The sequence below is a fragment of the Tenrec ecaudatus genome, chromosome 14 (genome assembly GCF_050624435.1).
Source record: "Tenrec ecaudatus isolate mTenEca1 chromosome 14, mTenEca1.hap1, whole genome shotgun sequence".
Classification (NCBI taxonomy): Eukaryota; Metazoa; Chordata; class Mammalia; order Afrosoricida; family Tenrecidae; genus Tenrec; species Tenrec ecaudatus.
The window spans coordinates 122972439-122997828 of record NC_134543.1 but is presented as its reverse complement, the minus strand read 5'-3'; positions in this window follow the sequence as shown (position 1 = coordinate 122997828).

The window sequence follows — 25390 nt, the reverse complement described above, 5'->3', positions numbered from 1 at the left end:
GTGACCCCTGTGAAAAGGTCGTTTGACCCCCAAAGGTGTCGCGACCACAGGTTGAGAACCTCTGTCCAAACCTACTGCCTTCGTTTATTTCAATTCCAACCTTCTACAGAATTTCTGAGACTGGAATTATTTATGGGAGTAACAGCTTCATCTTTCTTCTGCACAGCTTTTGATCCAATGACCTTGTGGTTTGTAGCACATCACATGCCCTACTGCCAAAAACGTTTAGAGTTACTAAATGCATGATCTACCTTTCGGTAATCAAGGTGGACTTGAAGCTTTTGCTGATGAAGATCAAGGATTGAATTCCTCAGTATGGATTCTAGTGCAATAGTAAATAAAACCCAAATCATCACAAATGGACCAATAGGTAACATGATAAGGGTAAAAAGATCAAAATTATCCAGGATTTCATCTTTCTTGGATTCACAATCAATGCTCACGGAAGCAGCGGTCAATAGATCAAATGACACATTGCACTGGGTACATCTGCTGCCTAAGATCTCTTTAAAGTACTCAAAATCAAGGATATTAGTTTGAGGACTAAAGTATGCCTACCTCAAGCCATGGTATTTTCAATCTCTTCATAGGCATGTGAAAGTTGGACACTGAATTTTTGCATTTGAATTATGGTACTAGAGAAGAATATTGAAAGTACCCTGGACTACCACAGCAACAAGCAAATTTGTCTTGGAGAAAGTAGAGTCAGAATGCTCCTTAGAGGCAAGGTTGAAGAGACTTTGTGTCACATACTTTGGATATGTTGTAAGGAGACAAGTCACTGGAGAAGGACATCACGCTTGGTTGAAGTAGAGAGGCAGGGAAAAAGAGGAAGACCCAGACAGATGGACACAGTGGCTACACAATGGGCTCCAACATAAGAACAATTGTGAAGATGGTGCAGGACTGGAAGGTGCTTTTGTTCGGTTGTGCACAGGGTCACGATGAGTCAAACTCACCGCAACGGCACTTCATGACAACAATCCCTTGGGACAGATATGTGGCTTTTGCATGGCCAGTGTCAGAAGCCAGGACTCTCAATCACAGTAATTGGCTTTTAAATGATTTCCTACCCAGATATACAAGATCTTTCTCTGGATTTAATATGGAGAACGTGAAATGAGCCTTCACTTTCCTCTTGGCTTCAAAGTTAGGATGGTGTGAAATTAATTTATTCTGTGGCCATGTTCCCTCCTCTTTCCAGATGGAGAAATCCAGTGAACCACAAGAAAAATGAGATGAAAATCCCAAATAAACAGAAAGAGAGTAAATAAGAGGACTTTTATTTGACTACCTTTATTCTGGAAGCTTCCAAAGGCACTGCTTTACCTGAATTTCCTTGTCTTTTAAGTTATTCCTCACCACTTGCTGAGAGAAGAATCCTAACCTACAGACTCATCCTTCAGAGGTATTGGTCTAAATTTCTAATCTTTCTTGATTCTGTGCTAAACAGCCAAGCACTGAAAAAACACAAATGTTATGAGCTGGCTCCTATGGGAGCTAAAACTATAAAACATGGAATAAGAGTGGTTGTGATTTTTAGGATTCCCACCGCACCCCTGAAGTTTGGTGAAGTCTACAATAGCTTTTCCACTCTGCATTTCACAATCATGATTTGAATGCAGGTGTACTCCTGGACAAGGGCCACATGATTGCAATGGCTTAGTTAAGTAGGACAAAGGGGAAACTTTTGATGGGACTAATGACAGAGAACCTAGAAAAGCAAGTGTCCTTCTATCTAAGGGAGCTATGTTTGGGTCAGCCTTATTATTAAAAAAGAACCAAATGTGCCAAGGCCTGGAGTTAGAAAATCAAAAAAGAAGGACCTGCTCAACATATATAAAATTGAAAGAAGAAAAAAAAGTCAAGTCTCAAGTTGCAATACTAAAAAATGCTATGGTCAAAATATTGGAAGATGCAGGAAGCATCAAGAAAAATGGAAGGAATGCAGAGTCACTGTATCAAAAAGAACTGGTTGATATTCAACCATTCCAAGAGATAGCATATGATTAAGCATTGATGGTACTGACGGAAAAATACAATCTGTACTGAATGTATTAGCAATACATAAGTGTCCAAGGATTGATGGAATAGCAATTAAATAATTCAATGAATTAACTGATTCAACAAGCACCGGAAAAGCACATTCATCTTTCCCAAGAAATTTGGAAGACAGCTATCAAATCAATAGATTGGAAGAGATCCATTTGCACCCATTCCCAAGAAAAATGACTATACAACATTCAGAAATTATTAAAATATTAATAAAGCATGCAAGTAAAATTTTGCTGAAGATCACTTAACTATGGCTGTAGCAGTAAATTCAGAGGGAGTTGCCCCAAATTCAAGCTGGATGCAGATGAGAACTGAATTGCTCGTGTCTGACAGATCTCTAATCAAAGAAAGGGCTAACAGAAAGATATTTACTGTGTTTTATTACTTGTTCAAAGGCACTCTAGCGGGTGGATCAGACACAACATTGGGCAGTATTGAGGAGAATGGAAATTTGAGAACACGTATTTGTGCTCTTTCACAACCTATGCATGCATCAAGAGGCAGTCGTTTGAACAGAACAAGGCAATAACAGTACAATGTTTAAAATAGGGAAAGTTGATAAAGAAATAAATAACAAAACACTAACAGATATATGTATAGCTAGGCTTATTGTCACAATTCCTATAATAGTAAAAGGTTAACAACAACCCTAAACCCTGTCTGCAGAGGAATGGATAAACACACTCTGGTACATCCACACAATAGGATATTTATTATGCATCCTTAAAAAAAAGATGAGTCTGTTAAACTTCTCATGACATGAACAAACTTGGAGGACATTATGTTCAACAAACAGGTCAATCTTGTAAAGATAAATATTTTATGATACCATATTATACAGAAAATAAAATTGATTTCACACCAAAGGATAAGATTTTAACATCTATAACAAGGTCAGGGTCAGGAAGACTGTGGGGAAGGGAACTGACTGGCAGTAAGGAGCGAGGAAGGTTGTGAAAAGAAAAAAATGATTTTTTCAAAGGTCACAAAGGACTTCCGGGAGGATAGCGACTGAGTAACACATACCAGAGGGACGTTACAGAAATCAGCCCAAGATGGAAATTCAACATGGCTGGATGGCAGGAGGAGAATCATAAAGATAAGTAGGCACAGATCCACAAAGTTTCGAGGGCTGGGAGCTTTTGGCTTACCACAGTGGAGGCCGGCTAGGGTTTGGCCTTAGCACTGCCACTGTCTCAGCCAGAGCCGGGACCATTTGGAGTCGTGCAGGGCCTTCATCTCAACACAGCCACGGCTTGCATCTGCTGCGGGCAGGGAGGGATTAAACTCTTGCAGCCCCACAGGCAGGAATTGGGGCTCAGCTATATTGTTACTTGTGTTTCCCTCTCTTCTCTCTATCCCCCCACAGTCTCAGCGGGTTACTTTAAATATTTTTTCCTTCTCTTTGTCTCTTTCCTGTTCTCTCATACTCCACTGCCGACATCCAGACCACTCCCCTTAGCCTAGGGCATCTACATCTGTGCCCAGTTAGGTGGACTACATCCTGTGCAGTATAGCTCAAGGTTGGGGAAAGGCCGGCCAACCTTTACCAGGGGATACTCCGCCCAGCTTCTTACCTGGAAATTCCTGCCTGTGTGGCTGGGGGAGTTCCTGTTTTTCCTCTGTTGTCCCACATGACTGATGGAACGTCCTCCCACCTACCTAAGTGTCTCAAACAGCCTAAGGCAGCTGGGCCAAAAATTCGCCAATGTCCCAAGCTGCTGCAGGAGCCTTTGCCCAACCTCCACAGTGATCTACTGGCGAAGAAAATTCCACCCATTTTCGGTGTTCTACACTAAAGCAGGCAACCAGCCTTCTGGGGCACTCCCCTGAGAGGGAAGCCACAGGAGGATAGAGTAGTAGGCTAATTCCATAATGAAATTAGCTGTAGGCAGTTTGAAAAAGCATTCCTACAAGTCTCCCAGAGAGAGCCAGTGCTCTTTGACTCCCTGGAAAATGGCACCTGGCTCCTCTAAAACAACTCAATGAAAACAACTCAACCTCAACGAAAAAACAGGAGAAACAAAAAGCAATGGAAAAAGATGTCCTGAACCTAACAACATCCATAGAAGAAACAGACATTGATCTGCCAAAGAAAGAAATTTTCAAAATGCCGCTTGAAGTCATACAGGTTATAGGGAAACAATGCAGGAAAAAGATGAAATGATAGAGGAGATAAAGTCCATACAGCAAAGGGAAATACAAGAGCTTAGGGTGGATATAACAAAAACCAGTACCAGACACATGACCTTGAGAATCAACTGGGGGAAGCAGAGAACTGCACCAGTTAATTGGAGGACAGTCAAGCAGACTTTAATAAACATAAACAAAAATCTAATAAGATCATCAGAGAAGCTGAAGAAAACCTAGGAGTTATGTCTGATGCTATGAACAGGAACAACATCAGAATAATTGGATTACCATAGGAAGACACAACAAAGCATTCATCTGCAACAATAGTGAGAAAATTCTTGGAGTAGAACTTCCCCAGCTTAATGAATGAAAACCAGGCAACCATTCAGGAGGCCGAGAGAACACCAGCTACACTGAATCCCAAGAAGTCACCAAGGCACCTAAGAGTTAAGCTATCCAACTTTGAGGAAAAGGAGAAAATCATGAGGGCAGCTAGGAAAAAACAAGCAATTACATATAAAGATTCCAAAATAAGAATATGCTCAGTCCTATCAGCAGAAACTATGAAGAAGAGGAGAGAGTGGAGTAACATATTCCAAAAATTGAAGGCAAACAACACAAACCCAAGAATACTCTACCCAGCCAAATTATCGATCAAGATAGATGGAGAAGTAAGAGTCTTTACAGACAAGGGAAAATTCAAAGAATACATTAGAAGCAAACCAGCCTTACAAAAGATCCTTGCCAGTATGAGCAGAACAACACTTACCAAGCATAAATAAAAGACCACCACATAGAACAACCTCACCCAGAGGGCAATAAAGAGAAAACAGACTCCAAGAGAGCATTGACTTAAGGATGGAAAGGTTGATACACACACAGACCCACACACACACAAACACAACACTATTAAGAAAGGAAGGTAGGAAAACACCCAACACAAAAGGTATACGATGACATCACAGAGCCCACAAATGGAGATAATAACCCTGAATATCAATAGACTGAACTCAGCATTAAAAGATTGATGCTAGTAGATTGGCTTAGAAAACACAACCCATCAATCTGCTGCCTACAGGAGACATATCTCAAGACTACAAATGTAGGCTGAGAATCAAAGGCATACCAAGCAAAAGGTATACCAAGCAAACAGCAATTCAAAAGAAGCAGAGATTGCAATCCTAATCTCAGATAAAATTGACCTCAAACTTCAAACCAAAGAAAGACATAAGGAGGGACACTACATAATGTTCAAGGGATTGCTAGACAAAGAACCACTAAGCATTGTAAAGATATATTCCCCAAATGAGTGACCTGATTTTCCATCAATCAAACACTCCAAAAGATGAAAAATGAAATCACAGCCTCAACAATTATAATGGGTGACAGCAATACACCGCTCTCTGAGAAAGATAGATCACAGGAAAAGAAACTCAACAAGGAGGATAGAAATCTAAACACTACAATTAGTTAACCTGATAGATATTTACAGAGCTTTTCATCCAAATGCAAAGAAAAAAATCACCACCTTTTCAAGGCTGAATGGCACATATTCGAAGCTAGACCACATGCTGGGGCATAAGGTGAATCTACATAAACTTAAGCACAATAATATAATACAGACTTCTCTCTCTGACCACTGTGCCATACGGCTGGAAATCAACAAAAGGAAGGCAACAAAAGCAAGAGCAAACAATTGGAGGGTGAAAAGCCCTCTATTGCAAAAGGAGTGCGTACTGGCACAGATCAGAGATGAAATTAGGAAATTTCTGGAAGCCAATGAGAATGAAAACATGCCATACCAAAACGTATAGGACACAGCAAAGGCAGTTAGCAGAGAAAGTCTCATAGCAACACACGCACACATTAAAAAGGAAGAGAGACTTATGATCGATATTCTGGCACAAAATTTACAACAACTAGAGCAGAGTTAGCAGGACAATACTACTAATAGCAAAATAAAATAAAAAATAAAATCAGGGCTGAGATTCTAGAGAGGGAAAATGAGAAAATTATGGAACAAATAAATGGTGCTAAAAGAGGCCAACAAACAGTCCTTGAACGAACTACAGGCTTTTCTTTTTTTGTTGTTGTTTTTTGTGCATGTCATTGACTTTTTATTGTTTTGGGTCTTCTTTTTTGGCTTGTTTTTCTCTTGTTTTTGTGCATGTTTTTACCTCCTAAATATTATAGGCTAGATGAACAATCTGGAGAAGAAAACAACGGGACCGACAGTTATGGGGGACAGGGGAGAAGGAAAGGTGGGGGAAAGGAAGTGGTATTAACAAACCCAGGGACAAGGGAACAACAAGTGATCCAAATCAGTGGTGAGGAGGGTGTAGGAGGTTTGGTGGGGTTTGTTCAAGGGTAATGTAACTTAGAAGAATTACTGAAACCTAAATGAAGGCTGAGCATGATAGTGGGACAAGAGGGAAGTAAAAGGAAATAGAGTAAAGAGCTAGGAGGCAAAGGGCATTTATAGAGGTCTAAATAAAGGCATGTACATATGTAAATATTTTTATATATGAGGATGGGGAAATAGATCTATGTGTTTATATTTACAGGTTTAGTATTAAGGTAGCAAATGGACTTTGGTCCTCCAGTCAAGTACTCCCTCAATGCAAGAACGCTTTATTTTATTAAACTGGCATTCCATGATGCTCACCTTCCTGCATGATCGCTGAAGACAAATCATATCATCTAAGAAGAGATAAACCTCCGTCCAGGGTCTGGCCCCAATCCCAACTACTATGTGGACACCTGTCCCTCCCCCCAGAAGAATTTATTTCAAAGGATGGCACTGAATATGCAGCTCTGGGAGATGGACATATCTGATCAGAACAGACGGGAGCAGATGAAGGGGGAGGAAGAGAGAGTGGAGCACATCCTGGTCTACCAGGCCTTGAGGATGATGTTACTGATTAGAGCAGCCAGTCCACAGAGAGGACCACATGGCCGGCCCCACTATGAGACACGACGTGCCTCACTGACCCATAGTCCTACAGAGGACAACACCAGAGACAGTGTAGGAATTACACCCGATCTGATCCGACCACACCTAGGAAAAACACTAAGGGGGTGCAACAGAACAGCAAGGGAACGGAGCGGTGAGTTCACCCAGGGAATCCCAAAGGTGAATGTGGGGGCTAGGGCTTGGAACCCCAACAGACTGGATTGGAAAACACTCCTAAAGGCCAACAAACAGTCCTTGAACTAACTACAAGCTTTTCTTTCTTGTGTTTTGTGGGTTTTTTTGTTGTTGTTTTGTTGTATATTGTTGCTTGGTTTTGCTCTGTCTTGTTTTTGTGCATGCTATTATCTCTACAGGTCTGTCTAAATAAGATAGGCTGGATGAACAATCGAGGAGAAAACAACAGGATTGACAGTTTCGGGGGGACATGGGAGAGGGGGAGGTGGGCAAAAAGGTAATGGTAACAAACCCAGGGACAAGGTAACAACAAGTGATCCAGATCAATGGTGAGGAGGGTGTAGGAGACCTGGTAGGGCATCATCAAGGGTAATGTAACCAAGAGGAATTACTGAAACACAAATGAAGGCTGAGCATTATAGTGGGACAAGAGGAAAGTAAAAGGAAACAGGAAATAGATAGGCAAAGGGCATTTATAGAGGTCTAAATAAAGCTATGTACATATGTAAATATATTTATATGTGAGGATGGGGAAATAGATCTAAGTGCATATATTTATAGGTTTAGTATTAAGGTAGCAGAAGGACATTGGGCCTCCACTCAAGTACTCCCTCAATGCAAGAATACTTTCTTCTATTAAATTGGCATTCTATGATGCTTACCTTCCTGACAATCACTGAAGACAAAGTGGGTGAATAAGCAAATGTGGTAAAGAAAGCTGATGGTGCCCGGCTATCAAAAGATATGGCATCTGGGGTCTTAAAGGCTTGAAGTTAAACAAGTGGCCATCTAGCTCAGAAGCAACAAAGCTCACATGGACGAAGCACACCAGCCTGTGCGATCATGAGGTGCCGAAGGGATCAGCTATCAGGCATCATCAGAACAAAAAAATCTTATCATTGTGAATGAGGTGGGCAATGCAGAGTGGAGACCCAAAGCCCATATGTAGACCACTGAACATCCGTTTACAGAAGGGTCTCAGGGAGGAGACGAGCCATTCAGGGAGTGATGTAGCAATGATGAAATATACAACTTTCCTCTATTTCCTAAATGCTTCCTCCCCTTCCCCCCACTATCATGATCCCAATTCTACTTTTAAAAATATGGCTAGACCAGAGGATGTACACTGGCACAGATAGGAACTGGAAACACAGCGAATCCAGGGTGGATGATTCCTTTAAGACCAGTGGTGAGAGTGGCAATACTGGGAGGGTGGAAGGAGGGTGGGTTGGAAAGGGGGAAACAATTATAAGGATCTACATATAACCTCCTCCCTGGGGGATGGACAACAGAAAAGTGATACATGGAGACATCAGAGAGGGAAATATATGATAAAATAATAATTTATAAATTTTCAAGGGTTCATGAGGGAGGGGGAGGGGGAAGGAGGGGGAAAATAAGGAGCTGATGCCAGGGGCTTAGGTGGAGAGCAAATGTTTTGAGAATGATGAGGGCAATGAATGTACAAATGTGCTTTACACAATTGATGTATGTATGGATTGTGATAAGAGTTGTATGAGCCCCTAATAAAATGATTTAAAAAAACAGGAAAAAAAACCCTCTGTCCATCATTTCTTTGGATACCTTTTTCCAGAATCATGTTGTTTTTTTTTTAAGTACATCCTCTTTAGCTTCTTAGGCATTAAAAAAAAAATTTAAACATCACCATTGCAAAATTTGTTATCTGAGTATATTTTATAAAGGTATTTTTCCTCATAATTTTGAAATTATTATTCCATGCCTTTTGATGTCTATGTTGTTATAAGAAATCTAAGGTGAATCCAATTACTAGTCCTTTGAAATTAATAATTTGCTTAAAAATTGATTTTGATGACATTTTTTATTCTGTACTTTTATTTCTATATAGAGATTTCTGATTGGGATTTATTATGGTATCTTCATCAAATCTGAGAAATTCTTAACTTTCAATATATCTTATACCTTTAAATTAAAAAAATTCTTTTACATTTTCATTTTACTCTTCATATGTATAATACTTTTTTCACATCAAACTTCCAGTTCACTAATTTTCTCTTTAGTTCTACCTATTTTGTCCTCCCAACTATCCATGGATTTTTAATGTCAAGGGATACATATATATTTAAAAACTCTTTAAGATATTAAAATGTCTTTTTTTAAATGCCCTGGGTTTTTGTTTCTTAACTGTATTGTCAAATCCTTCTTTATTTATCTTTTCACATTTTAAATATTTTAATTGTATATTCTCTTTCTGATAATTACTACCGAATGCTCAAGGGAGTCTACATATTTCCTTTGCTGTTTTGCTACTTCTAACTCATTTAGACTTGTTTCACAGAGCCTTTTCGTTGTGGTTTTTGAAGTTCTTATTCATTCTCGTTCTGTCTCTGTGAATCCCGTGAAGTCTACGTCACAAAAGAATTTCTTTTGTGTCTGTCAGATGATTCTTCGATGACCATTGCAAGCTAATTCTTTTGGCTTAAATCTTCTTGGATCACATAGGTGATAGAGCGTTAGACCCTAAATTCATATGAGCAAAGACTTATGGTCACAAATTCCAAGGGAGACATTTTTTTTTATTCACTCTGAGCTTATACCCGTATAAAGAATCACCTCTTTTTGCCATCAAGCTAGCATTTCCAAGGCCACACTTTAATTTAGAGGACATTCTTTTTAAAGCTCTTGGTTCTGAACGGTTGTCTGAATTTTCAGTATACACATTGCGTGGTCCCGAGGCTTGTTTCGTGTCCTCGTGTGCAACCATTACATCCCATGGAGTCATGGCCAAGCCAGTGCTTTGAGAGCTGCCAGTGTTCAGCTTAGTTTAGCCCAAAGATTCCTTTACTTTTATGTAAATGTAGCCAACTATTTAGGAGTCTTTGCTACATTTTAGTCTGTGTATCTTGCTATTTTAAAGCAGGTGGGGGCTTCAAGATGTTGGTCCTTATTAATCCATAATATGGATCTCAGAATGAATGTGGATCTGTCCGTTCTTTTTATTTTTTAAACATTTTATTAGGGGCTCATACACCTCTTATCACAATCTATACATCAATTGTATAAAGCACATCTGTACATGCCTTGCCCTAATCATTCTCAAAGCATTTGCTCTCCACGTAAGCCCTTTGCATCAGGTCCTCTTTTTTCCCCCTGCCTCCCCGCTCCCCCCTCCCTCATGATCCCTTGATAAGTTATAGATTGTTATTTTGTCATATCTTGCCCTATACAGCGTCTCCCTTCACCTCCTTCTCTGTTGCCTGTCCCCCAGGGAGGAGGTCACTTGCAGATCCTTGTAATCAGTTCCCCTTTCCAACCCACTCACCCTCCACTCTCCCAGCATTGCCCCTCACACCCCTGATCCTGAAGGTATCATCCACCCTGGATTCCTTGTGCCTCCAGCCCCCATATGCACAAGTGTACAGCCTCTGCTCCATCCAGTCCTGCAAGGTAGAATTCGGATCATGGTAGTTGGGGGGAGGAGGCATCCAGGATCTGGGGGAAAGCTGTATTCTTCATTGGTACTACATCGCACCCTGACTGACTCATCTCCTCCCCTAGATCCCTCTGTGATGGGATCTCCAGTGGGCGACAAATGGGCTTTGGGTCTCCATTTCCTCCTTCGTTCACTATGGTATTTTTTTTTTTGGATGATGCCTATACCTGATCCCTTTGGTACCTCGTGATTGCACAGGCTGGTGTGCTTCTTCCTTGTGGGCTTGGTTGCTTCTGAGCTAGATGGCCGCTTGTTCATCTTCAAGTCTTTAAGACCTCAGACACTATCTCTTTTGGTGCCCGGCTGTCTGTTCTTTATAGCAATACAACTCTTAACGCAAATGAAATGTTTTTGACGAGCTGTAATATGCATATACAAGAATGAAATTGCTCTGACTGAAGCTCAGCCGACACAGAGCTCTTCTGTGTTGGAGATTTTCTTATTGTGTATGAATGTATCCTCATACCTACTGGGACCTCTAGCACAGCAGTGTGTCTATTGAACTCATCCTGACTAAGCCTTTGATTTAAAATGTATATATTTTCCTAAATTCAGACAGCTTGCATTATTCAGACATTTCACCCCCAAAAAATAATGGGTCCAATCTACATACTGGCATGAAGAGCGATGAAAATTCAAGATAGCATATCTGATATCAGGCATTTGGCTTCCTATTTGTAAATACAAATGGGATGTCAACCTAACTTTAAGATTAGATTATTATGTTCATATGTTTCTATTGAATCTAAGGGCAGCTACCTTCCTTTCTAAAATAGCTATATCAATGAAATATTTAATGTAAGTTGAATCCTAAATCCCTTAACTAACTTTTATTGTAATATGACAGCTATGTTACTTTGGGGAAAAAGTATGGCCCCAGGACACAAAATTACCTTAAAGGATGCTGAAAATCTATTACAAGGGCATACTTTTAATTGAAAAAAAACTGCTTTATAATCAAATATTATCTCTTAATAAAATATTAATAAAAATGGAACATTGTAAATTAGATTATAAATGAGATAGAGAAGAATGAAGCTTCATTTCATTAATCAAGCACTCCAGGCTTTTAAGAAATTATATTTATTATCTTCACAAATCCCATCATGTTCAAAGACAGCTGAGCTGAATAAGTCTCTGTGAGTTCTCCGTTGTCTGTGAGTTTTGGGTTCTCACTTCTCCCAGGTGTGTGAGGACAGATGAAAATATCATGGGAAGTCTCACAGACAGTCTGTAACAGGCAAGGGTGGATGCTGAATTTCCACAACTAAGAACCTCTGTTAGTGTAAAGCCTTCTCTTTGTTCCTCCTGCCACACTTGGAAGCTAGGATCAGATTAAGTCCGGGCCAGGAAGAACGTTGATGGAGAAGCAGACTTGCACAGAAAGGTTAGTTTGCTTTCACAGCAGGACAGCGAAAGCAAAGACAAAAACGTAAAAGTGAGGCAGGCAAGAGGGGAGGGAGACAGACTGAAGCAAAACTTGAAACAATGAGTGAAAAATAAAACACCTTCACTTGAACAAACAAAGTAAATTTTAAGAAAGGGTACTTCCACATGTCAGTGTCTCCAAATGCTCTCATCCGGTGGCTGTTATCCTTTATGCTTCGTGATAGTTTCAGCTTTGCTACAAGATTCTAAACTTTCTAAGATCAGACCACCCATATATGTTAAATTTCTGTTGCACTTCAAGGTTTATAAGGTGATTTTTCTCCTATACGATGTCATTAATTATTCAGATCCAGCAAAATTACTTATATTACATTCACTGGGGACATTGAGCTTCAGAGAGGTTAAGAGATTTTCCTGGGACCATCTAGCATAGTAATGGATGATAAAAGCAGGAGCCATCTCTCGTCCTCCACGCCGGGATAATGCATTCACACCTTGCGACACTGGGTTGAAGTCTGGTCCCACTTTCCCTGTGGAGATATAAACAATACCCTCCCCTTGGGTGGATTAATGCCCCATTTCTGTCATGCTGATTGTACTTACCTCAGGGGACTCATGTTGTACCTGTCCCTTTGGGACTGGCTTACCTCGCTTAGCATAATTCCTTCCAGCTCTTCCCATGAAATAACGTGTTTCATGTGCTCATCGGTGCTTTTCAATGCTGCATAATACTCCATTGTGTGTATGTGCCAAAGTTTGCTAATCCACTCGTCTATCGATGGAAACTTAGGCTGTTTCCAAGTCTTTGCTATTGTGAATTGTGCCGCAATAAACATTGGAGCGCATATGACTGGTCGTGTTTTATTTGCTGCTTCAACCGGGTATATGCCCAGTAGAGGGATGGCTGGGTCGTAGGGTAGATCGATTTCCATTTTCTTTAGGTATCGCCAGATTGCTTTCCACAGTGTCTGTACAAATCTGCACGACCACCAGCAGTGGAGGAGGGTTCCTATTTCACCACAGCCCCTCCAACACTTGTTGCTCTCTGATTTACTGATCTGGGCTAGCCTCAGGGGTGTTAGGTGGTATCTCATGGTTGTTTTGATTTGCATTTCTCTTATGGCAAGGGACTTCGAGCACTTTCTCATATATTTATTGGCCATATTGATCTCCTCTCTAGTGAAAGTTCTTCTCATTTCTTTTGCCCACTTCCTTAGGGGGTTAACTGTTTTCCTCTTTTTGCAGGTCATGATGGTGTTGTAGATTTTAGTAATGAGCCCTTTGTCTGACGTGTCATTACTAAAAATCTTCTCCCAGTCTGTGGGTTGCCTTGTCACCCTCTTGGCAAAGTCTTTCGAGGTGCACAGGTGTTTTATTCTTATTAGATCCCATTTGTCGATTTCCAGATCACCTGTGTGTGTCCCCTTCCCTGTTGCAGTGAGCCTATGTGCTCCCTGGGCCAGTGCTCTGAGATTAGTCCCGATTCCTTCCTTAATGGTCCTGATGGTTTGGGGTTTGACTTCTAGATCTGTGATCCACCTTGAGTGTATTCTTGTGCATGGGGTGAGGTAGACGTCTTGTTTCAACTTTCTACATGTGGATATCCATTGTTTCCAGCACCACTTATTAAAGAGGGCATCTGCTTCCCACTTGACGTTTTTGGGGCCCTTGTCGAAGATCAGTTGTCTATATGCTGATGATTTTACTCCTGGGCTTTCTATTCTTTTCCACTGGTCTGAGTGTCTATCATTGTGCCAGTACCATGCTGTTTTGACCACTGTAGCTGTGTAGTAGGCATTGAAATCAGGCAGGGCGAGTCCTCCAATTGTGTCCTTCTTCTTGAGGAGTTCTCTGCTAATTCTGGGTTTCTTCCCTCTCCATATGAAGTTGGTGGTCAGTTTTTCCAATTCTTTGAAGAAGGTTGATGGTAATTGGATTGGTATAGCATTGAACTTGTAGAGTGCTTTAGGAAGAACTGTCATCTTTACTATGTTCAGCCTACCTAACCATGAGCAGGGGAGCTTCATCCATTTGTGAAGGTCACTTTTGGTTTCCTGTAATAGGGTTTTATAATTATGCTTATATAGGTCTTTAGTATTTTTTGTTAAGTATATTCCTAGGTATTTCAGTTTGTTCTTGGCTACTGTGAAGGGTACTTCCCTCTTAATCGCCTCTTCCATGGCCCTGTCCGATGTGTATAGAAACCCTACCGACTTCTGTTTATTGATCTTGTATCCTGCTACCCTTCCGTATTCCTCTATTGCTGTAAGTATTCCAACTGTGGAGTTTTGGGGGTCTTCAATGTATAGGATCATGTCATCTGCAAATAACGATAGTTTCACCTCCTCCTCTCCCAACTGGATCCCTTTGATGTCCTTCCGCTGTCTTATGTTGTTAGCCAGAACCTCCAAAACGATATTGAATAGAAGAGGGGACAGGGGGCATCCTTGTCTTGTACCCTTTTTCAGTGGTATTGTTCTTGTCTTTTCTCCATTGACTATGATGTTGGCTGTTGGTCTTTCATAGATAGCTTGTATGAGCTTGAGGAACTTACCTTCCAATCCTATCTTCATGAGTGTTTTGATTAGGAATGGATGCTGGATGTTGTCAAATGCTTTTTCAGCATCTATGGATATTATCATATGGTTTTTATCCTTTTTCTTCTCGATGTGGTGAATGATATTGATGGATTTTCGGATGTTAAACCATCCCTGCATCGCTGGGATGAATCCTACTTGGTCGTGGTGAATGATATGTTTGATGTTCCTTTGTATTCTATTGGCCAATATTTTGTTAAGGATTTTTGCATCTATGTTCATTAGAGATATTGGTCTATAATTCTCTACACCTGTGGGGTCTTTTCCCTGTTTGGGTATCAAAGTAATGCTGGCTTCGTAAAATGAGTTTGGGAGCTTGCCGTTCTTTTCTATGTTCTGGAATACTTTGTGGAGGATCGGTGTCAGCTCTTCCCTGAATGTTTGGTAAAATTCTGCTGTGTAGCCATCTGGCCCTGGGGCCTTTTTCCTTGGTAGGTTTTTGATGACACTCTCTATTTCTTCCTTCGCTATGGGTTTGTTGAGGTTCTTGATCTCTGTCTCAGATAATCTAGGGATAGATTGTTTTTCTAAATATTTATCCATGTCTTCCAGGTTTCTGAATTCATTAGAATACAAACCTTCATAGTACTTTGTGATTATCCTTTTTATCTCATTGGGGTCTGTTGTTATTGCCCCCGATTCATCTCTTATCCTGGCTATTGATGATTGTTCCTTTCTATCTTTGGTAAGCTTTGCCAGGGGAGTGTCAATTTTATTAATTCGTTCATAAAACCAGCTTCTAGTTGCGTTAATCCTTTGCATTGTTCTTTTGTCTTCCCACTGGTTTAACTCCGCCCTGATTTTTATTATTTCTTTTCTCTTGCTATTGGAGGGGTAGTTCTGTTGACTCTGTTCTAGTTGTTGGAGGTCTTAAAGGCTTGAAGATAAACAAGCGGCCATCTAGCTCAGAAGCAACAAAGTCCACATGGAAGAACACACCAGCCTGTGTGATCGAGTGGTCCCAAAGGGATCAGTTACCAGGCATCAAAGAACAAAAAATCATATCATTGACTGCACACCTCCATGATAGGATCGCTGAAGACAAATGGGTGCATAAGCAAATGTGGTGAAGAAAGCTGATGGTGCCCGGCTATCAAAAGAGATAGTGTCTGGGGTCTTAAAGGCTTGAAGGTGAACAAGCGGCCATCTCGCTCAGAAACAAATAAGCCCACATGGAAGAAGCACACCGGCCAGTGCGATCACGAGGTGCCCAAGGGACCAGATATAAGGCATCATGCAAAAAAAAAAAAAAGATATAAGTGTGTGTATGTATGTGTATTTATGTGTATATGTATATATGTATGTGTATATATATATTATATTAAATGAAGGGGGAAGTGCAGAGTGGAGACCCAAGGCCCAAGTGTCAGCCAATGGAGATCCCCTCATAGAGGGGCTTAGGAGAGGAGATGGGTTAATTAGGGTGTGAGGTAGTATCGATGAAGAACACAGCTTTCCCCCAGATCCTGGATGCTTCCTCCCCCCAACTACCATGATCCGAATTCTACCTTGCAGGGCTGGCTAGGACAGAGGCTGTACACTGGTACATAGGAGGGTTGGAGATACAGGGAATCCAGGGTGGATGATACCTCCAGGACCAAGGGAGTGAGGGACGATGCTGGGAGAGTGGAGGGTGAGTGGGTTGGAAAGGGGAAACTGATCACAAGGAGCCACATGTGACCTCTTCCCTGGGAGAGGGACAGCAGAGAAGGGGGGAAGGGAGACCCCGAATAGGGCAAGATATGACAAAATAACGAGGTATAAATTACCAAGGGCATATGAGGGAGGGGGGAAAAGGGAGGGAGGGGGGGAAAAAAAGGAGGACCTGATGCAAGGGGCTTAGGTGAAGAGCAAATGCCTTGAGAGTGATTGGGACAGGGAGTGTATGGGTGTGCTTTGTACAATTGATGTATGTATATGTATGGATTGTGGTAAGAGTTGTTGGAGTCCCTAATAAAATGTAAAAGAAGAAAAAAAAAAAGAAAATGATTAGGGCAAAATATGTACAGATGTGCTTTATACAATTGATGTATGTCTATGTATGGATTGTGATAAGTGTTGTATGAGCCCCTAATAAAATGTTTAAAAAAATAAAAAAAAATAAAATTAAAAAAAAAAAAAAAAAAAAAAGCAGGAGCCAAACCCAAGTTCTCTAGCCTCCAAGCAGGACCCATATCTGGTTTTCCTCTGTGTTATCCATGATGTCTTGCATAATATTGTACATATATTTTATATTGGAATGATTTGAACTATTTCAGGTGTCCCTGTTAAATTAGGTGCAAATTTACTCTCCTGCTGTGCTTCATTGAATAGGCTATAGGTGGCTAATCCGTACAGCCTGAGTTTTTCAGATGCCTGCAGACATTACTCCCATGTGGGAAGAACCGGCCTCATGGATGCAGCCTCTTTCTGTAATACACATAGCTTACCCTTCAGGACAGCAGTATGAAGAATGAGTATTGCAGACACGGCACTGAACTCATGTGGGACTTGTGCACAGACCCAGAGGCAGTTGCTTAAACAGCACAAGGGGCTTCTTCATGGTTTAAAATCAGGAAAGATGTGTGACAGGGTTGTGTTCTTTCACCATACTTAGTCAAGGTGTATGCTGAGCAAATAATCTACTAAGCTACACTATATGAACAAGAATGGATTGGAGGAAGGCTCATTAATATAACTTGTGTTATGCAGATGACATAATCTTACTTGCTGAAAATGGGGAGATTTGAACATTGACTGATGATGGTAAAAGAATACAGCCTTCAGTGTGGATGACAAGTGATTGAAAGAAACCCCCAAACCTCACATCTAGCCCAATAGACAACATCATGGTAAATTGAGAAAAGATGTCAAGGATTTCATTTAACTTGAATCCCTAGTCAATGCTCATGGAAACAGCAGTCAAGAAATCACACGGCTTGTTGAATTGGGAAAATCTGTGTAGAACATGGAAGTCTGGAGGGCCCAGACTTCAAGCAAGGAGACTCGTTACAAAGTGCCTGCAACGACACAGGAAAATGCCTTAAGATGCTAAACTAGCACAGTAACAAAGGAAACGGACCAGAAGGAACCAACGTGGAACAAAGGCAATAGAGGACATGGGAATTATGGGATAGGAACATGTGAACAAGAGTTTCGACTTGTGCGAGATGGTGGGTCGTGTTTCCTTTCATTGAAATTACGCCCAGTGAGGGTGTTTGATTTTGTAAGAAAGGGGGAGGAGACTGTGATACAGTTACTGATGGACACACTGAATGTGAGACCTTTCTAAGACATCCGAAGACATCTAGTTGAATGTAATAGACTGACAAATATTGACATAAGGTTTTAAGCCTGTAAGTGGAATGTTAATCATGAACTGAAATGAAACCTCCAGAATGTCGGTTGTAAATGTAAAGTAGTGGAGACCCGAGCATACAGGGCGAAGGAACACTGCATATCTCAGGCGAAAATGGAAGGGCTCAAAATGAGCCAGAGAAGGGTTCTTCAAAGGACATGAGAACAGACAGGCAGGAGGAAACGATTGTATGAATACCAAGCCCATGACGAAATGGTCACTTTGCTCGAATCCCAGCAAGAGGACACTTGAGAGATGGACAGCAAGATGATCAGTGAGCTTCACAATGAGGCGGCACTGGAACGGATGATGTCCGAAGCGGAGGTCTGAATCAGAAGGCCCTGCAGCAGCAACTGAGGCGCAGGCAACAACTGAGTTCTTTCCCGAAGCTTGTCTGCGGGGGGCGGGACTGAGAACAGGATGTGAAGAATGAGTAGACACAGCATCTCCTGGGGCTTGTCCATTTGTTTTCATCACGATGTCTTTGATAAGTAAACTATTTGATGGGGTCCAATTGATCCCTTTTTCCCTTTTATGGTCACAACGATGATGCTCACATGTGTGCTTCTGAAAGGTAGAGAGTTTCCGCTTGATGTTTAGGCTTAAGATCCATTGTAAATCCATCTTTGATGTACGGTATAAGGTAGGAGTTAAGATTCATTTTTTCATTGTGACTGTTCAGTAGTCCTTCCACCATTTTTGAAACTACTTTCTTTGCTTATTGGGTTGCTGCAATTCCTAGCCAGAATCATTTGCTAGCTTAAGTGTGAATTTATAACCAATTTGCTTATCCTCTTGTCTACTCTTGTCTGTCTTACTGCCATAGACTAAGTAGTCAATCATGAAGTTATGTAATGTATTATGTAACCAGTTCAATGGATTCATCACAACTGTGGAGACCTTTTCCAGGGCTTCAATCTTTCATTTCCCCTTCTGTTTCCATTTGTTTAACGATATCTATTTTATATCAAGTTTGTGACATGCACTATTCTTGAGAAAATTCTAGGAAGTATCATTAAAATGATTGGGCATCATTTCTGCTCTCAAGAAACTCATAGCCTCCATAATGGGGGAACAGTAACAGAAATTAAACTCAGTTCTCCAAGATATTAGATTTGAACCATCTCTCAGTCAGAAAGTACTTACTGAGCACCTACTATTAGCTTGGTGGATGCTGAGCTCAGGGTTACTTTTAGCTTTGCCATCACAAAAGTGAGCTTCTCTTCCCAGCCTGACATTAGCTACATAATACCTTTTCCAGGATGCACATTCACTGCTCAGTAGTTGGACCCTTCCCCTTAGATCATTTTCCACCCCTGAAGAACAATAAATATGAGTAATAATTAGTTATATTAGCATAGTGCTTTCAGCTTTTCAAAGTGATTCTACAGCCATTATCTTGTTTATCTCTTCACATTTATCCTGTGAGTTAGAAACGGCAAGTTTTCTTTCAAGTAAGTCAATCCCAGAGATGGAAAGTGATGGACTCATTGTCACACAGCTGGGGGTGGAAATCTCTTTGCCATCCCACCATTCCCACCCCACATCTTCTTTTCTGCTTTTCCACGGATAGTGTCTGTCTTCAGCATCTTTATCAGTACAAACGGTACCGTAAAGCCTTCCAGTGTCAGGTACCGCTCCTGGGGCTCCAAATGAAGCAGCAGCCACGGTACCTGTGTTGAAAGACTACAATAGCGTGTCGGTGTTATCTTCAAGGGCTGACGGAGATTTATGAAAGGGGATGGAGAAAAGATCCGTGATCATTTTCACTATAACTGCCTGCAGAAGATTCATGAAATTTCTGACATTTTCTTCATTCTTTTTACCAGGCATCAGCTGTCAAGGGAAGGTCGCCACTTCCCACCCAGCTTTGGAATGAAGTGATAAATGTGTCAGAAAGCTCCTGCCAGGTCTAATCTTCTGCTTTGTAAACAGTTTTCATTGATACATACATTCGAGTTCGCCTTCTTTTTTAAGCCTCCATAAAGGTGCTTGAGAAACAGCACTGTGACTGAGAAATGCCTCCCCCATTCTGAAACTTTTATGGATATGAGGGTCAGGCTTTGTTGTTGTTGTTTTTAGTTGTTGTTTTTAATCAAAATGAAGATGTACGCACGGTTGGGTGTCTTGAGTCTTGTTTGGCAACAGGCTGAGCAGGGGTTCCGGGCTGTTGTTTTTCCGTGAGTAAATCTTAACCAGGACTCTCAACTTTCACGAGTTCCTCCTGCCCCTTCTTTTCCATTCTGTGTACCTTCTCATAAAGAAAAGGAAATAAACCTTATCATCCTCCAAAGACATGAAAATATTAAATGCATTTCATGTCCTCCTTCAGAAAAAGTGGATTTTCCTAGGTCCATTCCATGCCCGCTCCCTGACCAGTGTTGAATGTAGAAAATGATCCAGCTTTGCATTCCTTTCTGCAGTGTAGTCAAGTGAGGAGTATGTTGTTGGGTCATGGCAGGAAGTTGCTAGGGACTCATAAAATGTTTAGCAAAATCAGGGAATAAAGAGAAGGGATCAAGGGGAAGAGATTCCCTCTTGGAAGAATGTACAATACAGAAAATACACATTTTTTCCTCAAAAGACACAGGGGAAGCATTATCACACCAAACCAGAAAACAAAAAATAGCTAGTAAAACTGAAGAATCAAATAATCCGTTTAACAAAATCATTAGCTTCTTATGAATAACAATATTATTATTAAAACTTCTGTGAGGCCCACCAAGTTTCGGTAGAAAGGGAACAAAGAGTTAGATCAGAATGACTTCGGTCAAGTGTATTTTTTCATTTTTCTTTTAGAAATGTCTCTGGAAATAGCATTCTCAATTTCTAAGTCACCCAAGCCCAGTCTCCTGACCTCCACTGATGGAGCAAAAGGTCAGCAAGTCCACAGTCACATAGGCGGAAACTATCTCTCTGAGGTTTTCTCGCTTCCCTGTCCTTCCACGGAATGTTCTAGTGTCCTGATAAATCTCTCTGCTATTATTCTTTCCTTTCATTCCGGCTGGATCCATATCCTAGCACTTCATATCTACAGTCGTTTCCTTCCATCTCCTCTTATCCCCACTAAGAATCCAGTCGGCAGAAAGATGGCTCTCTGGATGCTCTACCCAGGGATGCCTACTCTTCTGCAACTACTTGCTTCTTAGTGTGACAAATCAAGATCCCTATTACCGTGTCCTTCTTAAAGTGCCCATTGGCATTTTAACTGGTTTCCAGTCCCAAGAGTGTGCAACATCAGCAAGCCCAGTGGTAGGTAGCATCACCAATAGCAAACAAACACTAGATTGACAGGTGCCCATCTACATGGGGAGGAGGCTTACTCAAGACCTCCTGAAGCCGAACAGTTAGAGGAAATTGTCATCAAAGTGAGCATACAGTTACTGCCCGTCCCCTGCTCCCAGATTGCGTAACCACCATGTTGCTGTTGCTAAGAGCTGCTGAGTTGGTTTTGACTCACAGTGACCCTGTGCTCAACAGATCGAGACACTGCCTGGTTCTGCACCATCCTCACAATTGTTCTCATGTTTGAACCCATTGTTGCAGCAATGGTGTCCTTCCCCAGGGACTGGTCTCTCCTGAGAGCATGTCCAAAGCGCATAAGATGAAATGTGTCATTCTTTCCTCCAAGGAACTTCTGGTGATACTTCTTCCAAGACAAGTGTGTTTGTTCTTTTGGCACTCCGTGGTACTGCCAATTTGCCAGTACCATTATTCCTTGCGTGGGTTCTTCTCCAATCTTGCAATGTCCACTTTCACATGCAAGTGAGGTGATTGAAAGTAGCATGACTTGGGTTAGGCGCACCTTTGTCCTCTAAGTAATACCCTTGGTTGTCAACATTTTAAAGAGGTCTTGTGCAGCAGATTCACCCAATGCAATGCATGCTTTTGTTTTTGACACTGCTCAGTCCAAGAACATTGATTGAAGATCCAAGCAACATGAAATACTTGACAACATCCATCTTTTCTCTGTTTGTCATGATGTTACTTGTTGGTCCAGTTGTGAAGATTTTGTTTTCCTGACATTGAGTTGTCATACAGACTGAAGGTTGCAATCCTTGATCTTCATCAGCAAGTGCTGCGAGTCCTCCCCACTTCCAGCAAATTACATGGTGTCATCTGTAGTCATCTGTATATTGCAGTTGTGAATAAATCTTCCTCCAATCCTGATGCTGTATTCTTAGTCATATAATCTAGCTTTTCTCATTATTTACTCAACACACAGATTGAACCGATCAGCATATTTACTTCATTATCAGGGTGAGGGTGGCATGGTGGGCTTCATGTTGGCCTTTTACATACAAGGTCAGAAGTTCAAAACCACCAGAGGCACTGAGGGAGAAGGATGAGGCTTACTACTCTTATAAAGAGGTACAGTTTTGGCAACTGACAAAAACCGTTTTACCTCGTCTGTTCAAGTTGCTGTTAGAGGAAACACTTAATGGCAATGAGTGAGATCTTCAGTAAGAGGCTTTTCAGGCAGAATCCGGCTTAAGGAATTGCTTAAGATGCATTCCATAAAAACAAACAAATAAATAAATACGTACCTCATCACCACATCCTGCCACCTTGACTCTGTCCAGCATCCCTGCTGTCCTAGTGGTTATGCACTAGGCTGCTAACTGCAAGGTCAACAGTTCAAAGCCACTCACCACTCTATGGGAGAAAGACAAGGCTTCCTGTTCCCATAAGGAGTTATGGTCTCAGAAACTCAATAGGGCCATGTACCCTGTTCTGTTGAGTCACGATGAGTCAGCATAGGCTTGATGGCAGTGAATTTGGCTTGACTTTTCCGGGGCTTATTTTTATCCTATCTCCTGGTTATATAAGGGGTTAAGTATTGGGCTACTACCACTTGGGGGCCAGTGGTTCGAGCTCACCAATCATTCCATGGGAGAAAGATGAGGCTGTCTTCTTCTGTAAAGATTTAGAGTCTCAGAAACCCTGTGGACCAGTTCTACTCTGTCCTATCGTATTGCTATGAATCAAAGTAGACTCAACAGTGATGAGTTGGGTTTGGTACTTTTATCCCCCAATAATATACATGTTGCTTATTCTTTACACTCCTACCTATTCTAAAAGTGAATTTACAAGGTTTACATCTTCTTTGAAACTCCCAGACAATTGCCTGCCTTCTGTTGTGTTCATTCCATTCTCCAGCCCTGACAGTACTTATAGATTATATCAATCAATGTTGTCTAGAGTTTTACACTGCCCACTCCTGTTTGCAGCAGGTCTGCCCGTTCATTCGATGTCTCCCAAGAGGCTCCAGCCTGATTCCAGGGATGAGCACTTGGAATCCTTGAATTCTTTGGGACTGAAAGGAACTATCTGATCCTGTGATCTTTGAGACTGCTCTGGGAGTCCAGGGCTCCTTAGAGGTAGAATGGGGGTGACAACAGTGAGAAAGACATATAGCATGTCATGTTCCTCTGCCAGAGCCAATCCACTTTGACCCATTTTGAGGGGGAGAGGAAGGGCTCTTATCAGACCTCATTTAGTTTGAGAGAGATCTACAGCTGAACCCATGTAATTGAGTTTTCTCATTTGGCAGCAAATAAATTGAGATGTAGACAGATTAAATGTCTTGTCTACTAGCTAGTTTGATAACTAAATACATGCCTCTTTTCTTCTAGATATGGTCCTGGCTTCATTTCATAATTCTCAAAACAACCTTATAGAACAGGTACCTCCTTCTACTTAAAAGAATGGAAATGTCATTGTAAAGTTCACATGGTTTGCCTAAATTGACTCACCTGGCCAGGCTGGAGTTCTGATCTAAAGCACTGGCATTATCCAAAGAGCCACACACCTCAGGGGAGTCAGGAACTCTTGGGGATGAACCATAGAGAGCACCTAGTTGAACCACTCTTATGATCTATGTGGGAGAGCTAGGACCCTGACCGCTAGTGATTAACTCATTAAGTGCTGACTGCCTACTTAACTATGTCTGCCTAGTATCAATCATGGCACACATAAGAGATGGGTGGAAATGGAATGAAACCTATAATCTGGTCATATTTTACATTATAAAAGAACTCCCATTGATATTCAAGTATATTGCCCTTTATAATTCAAGGAATATTCTGTTCACCCTTAACTGCAGTAAACCTTGGGTGTAATAAGGCTTTCTTTGATGTACGGTCTATGATACAAGGGTAAGTAAAAAGGTAAAAACAAAAACAAAAAAGCAAATCCCTGAGGCACTTCCAGTTTCTACACTCACAGGTTTGTTCTGAAGAAAATGTGTTTAGACAGGTCTCTGCAGTCAGTGGATGGCTGCAGACAAGTGCTCTCAGCCATACCTGTATATTAGCCTTGTTAGGCTGCCTTCAGAGGGCCATCACAACAGCGGCTACTGGGGGAATCGAATGGGCCAGTTGAGTTCAAGGCAGCGAGGTCAGCTCAGAAGGCTATGGGGACGATGTTGACCTATTCCAAAGTGGTGGTCCTCAGGAATTTGCTTGGAGGACACAGGATGATCACAGAACTTATTATTAAAAAGTTCAAAAACATAGTAACCACATTGCTAAGAAGAATGCCAGGAGGTTTTGCCAAGGAATTTTTTTCCATCGTGATAATACACACCTCATTCTTCAAAGGTAGCAAGAGCTGATCTACAAGAATTTTGTTAGCAAACCTCACCACATGCACCCTACAGCCCTTGTCTTTCCCCATAGACTGGTTTTTATTCCCTCCAAACTCAAAGAACATTTAAAGGGCAACATCTGAGTCCTTCAAGATGCTAAAACTGATGTTTGGTTATGGTTTAAATAGGAGGGCTCAGAAATCTTCAGGGACTGGTTAGCGATGGAAATACCAACTTCAGAAGTGGATAGACCTAGATGGAGGTCCTGTTGACAAACAATAACCTCACGTTTTGATATTCTTGTTCGATGAAGATTCCAACGAGTTTGTAGCAATATTGCTTCATGGACCTGGCACTGTATCAAATAGAGTCATTGCCATGATGCTCACAGACTCTAGTGTTCCCTCACATTCCCTCCCCTCTAAGCCTCTTCAGATTCCCAAAGCAGGCTTACTCCCTCTGTAAACATAGCCACATGCGTTTTTGAAAACCCCACTTCAGTTCCCCTGTGGAAGCCCATTTATTTATAACCCAGGGAGGCTAAGTTTGGGGCACATTAAATAAAGAATATACAAAGACCCCATATTTTAGGCCACTTGCAAGCGTCCTCTTGTAAGAACAAATAAAGATTCCTACCCCCTTTCCTCCCGAATGACCCAAAGCCCCATAG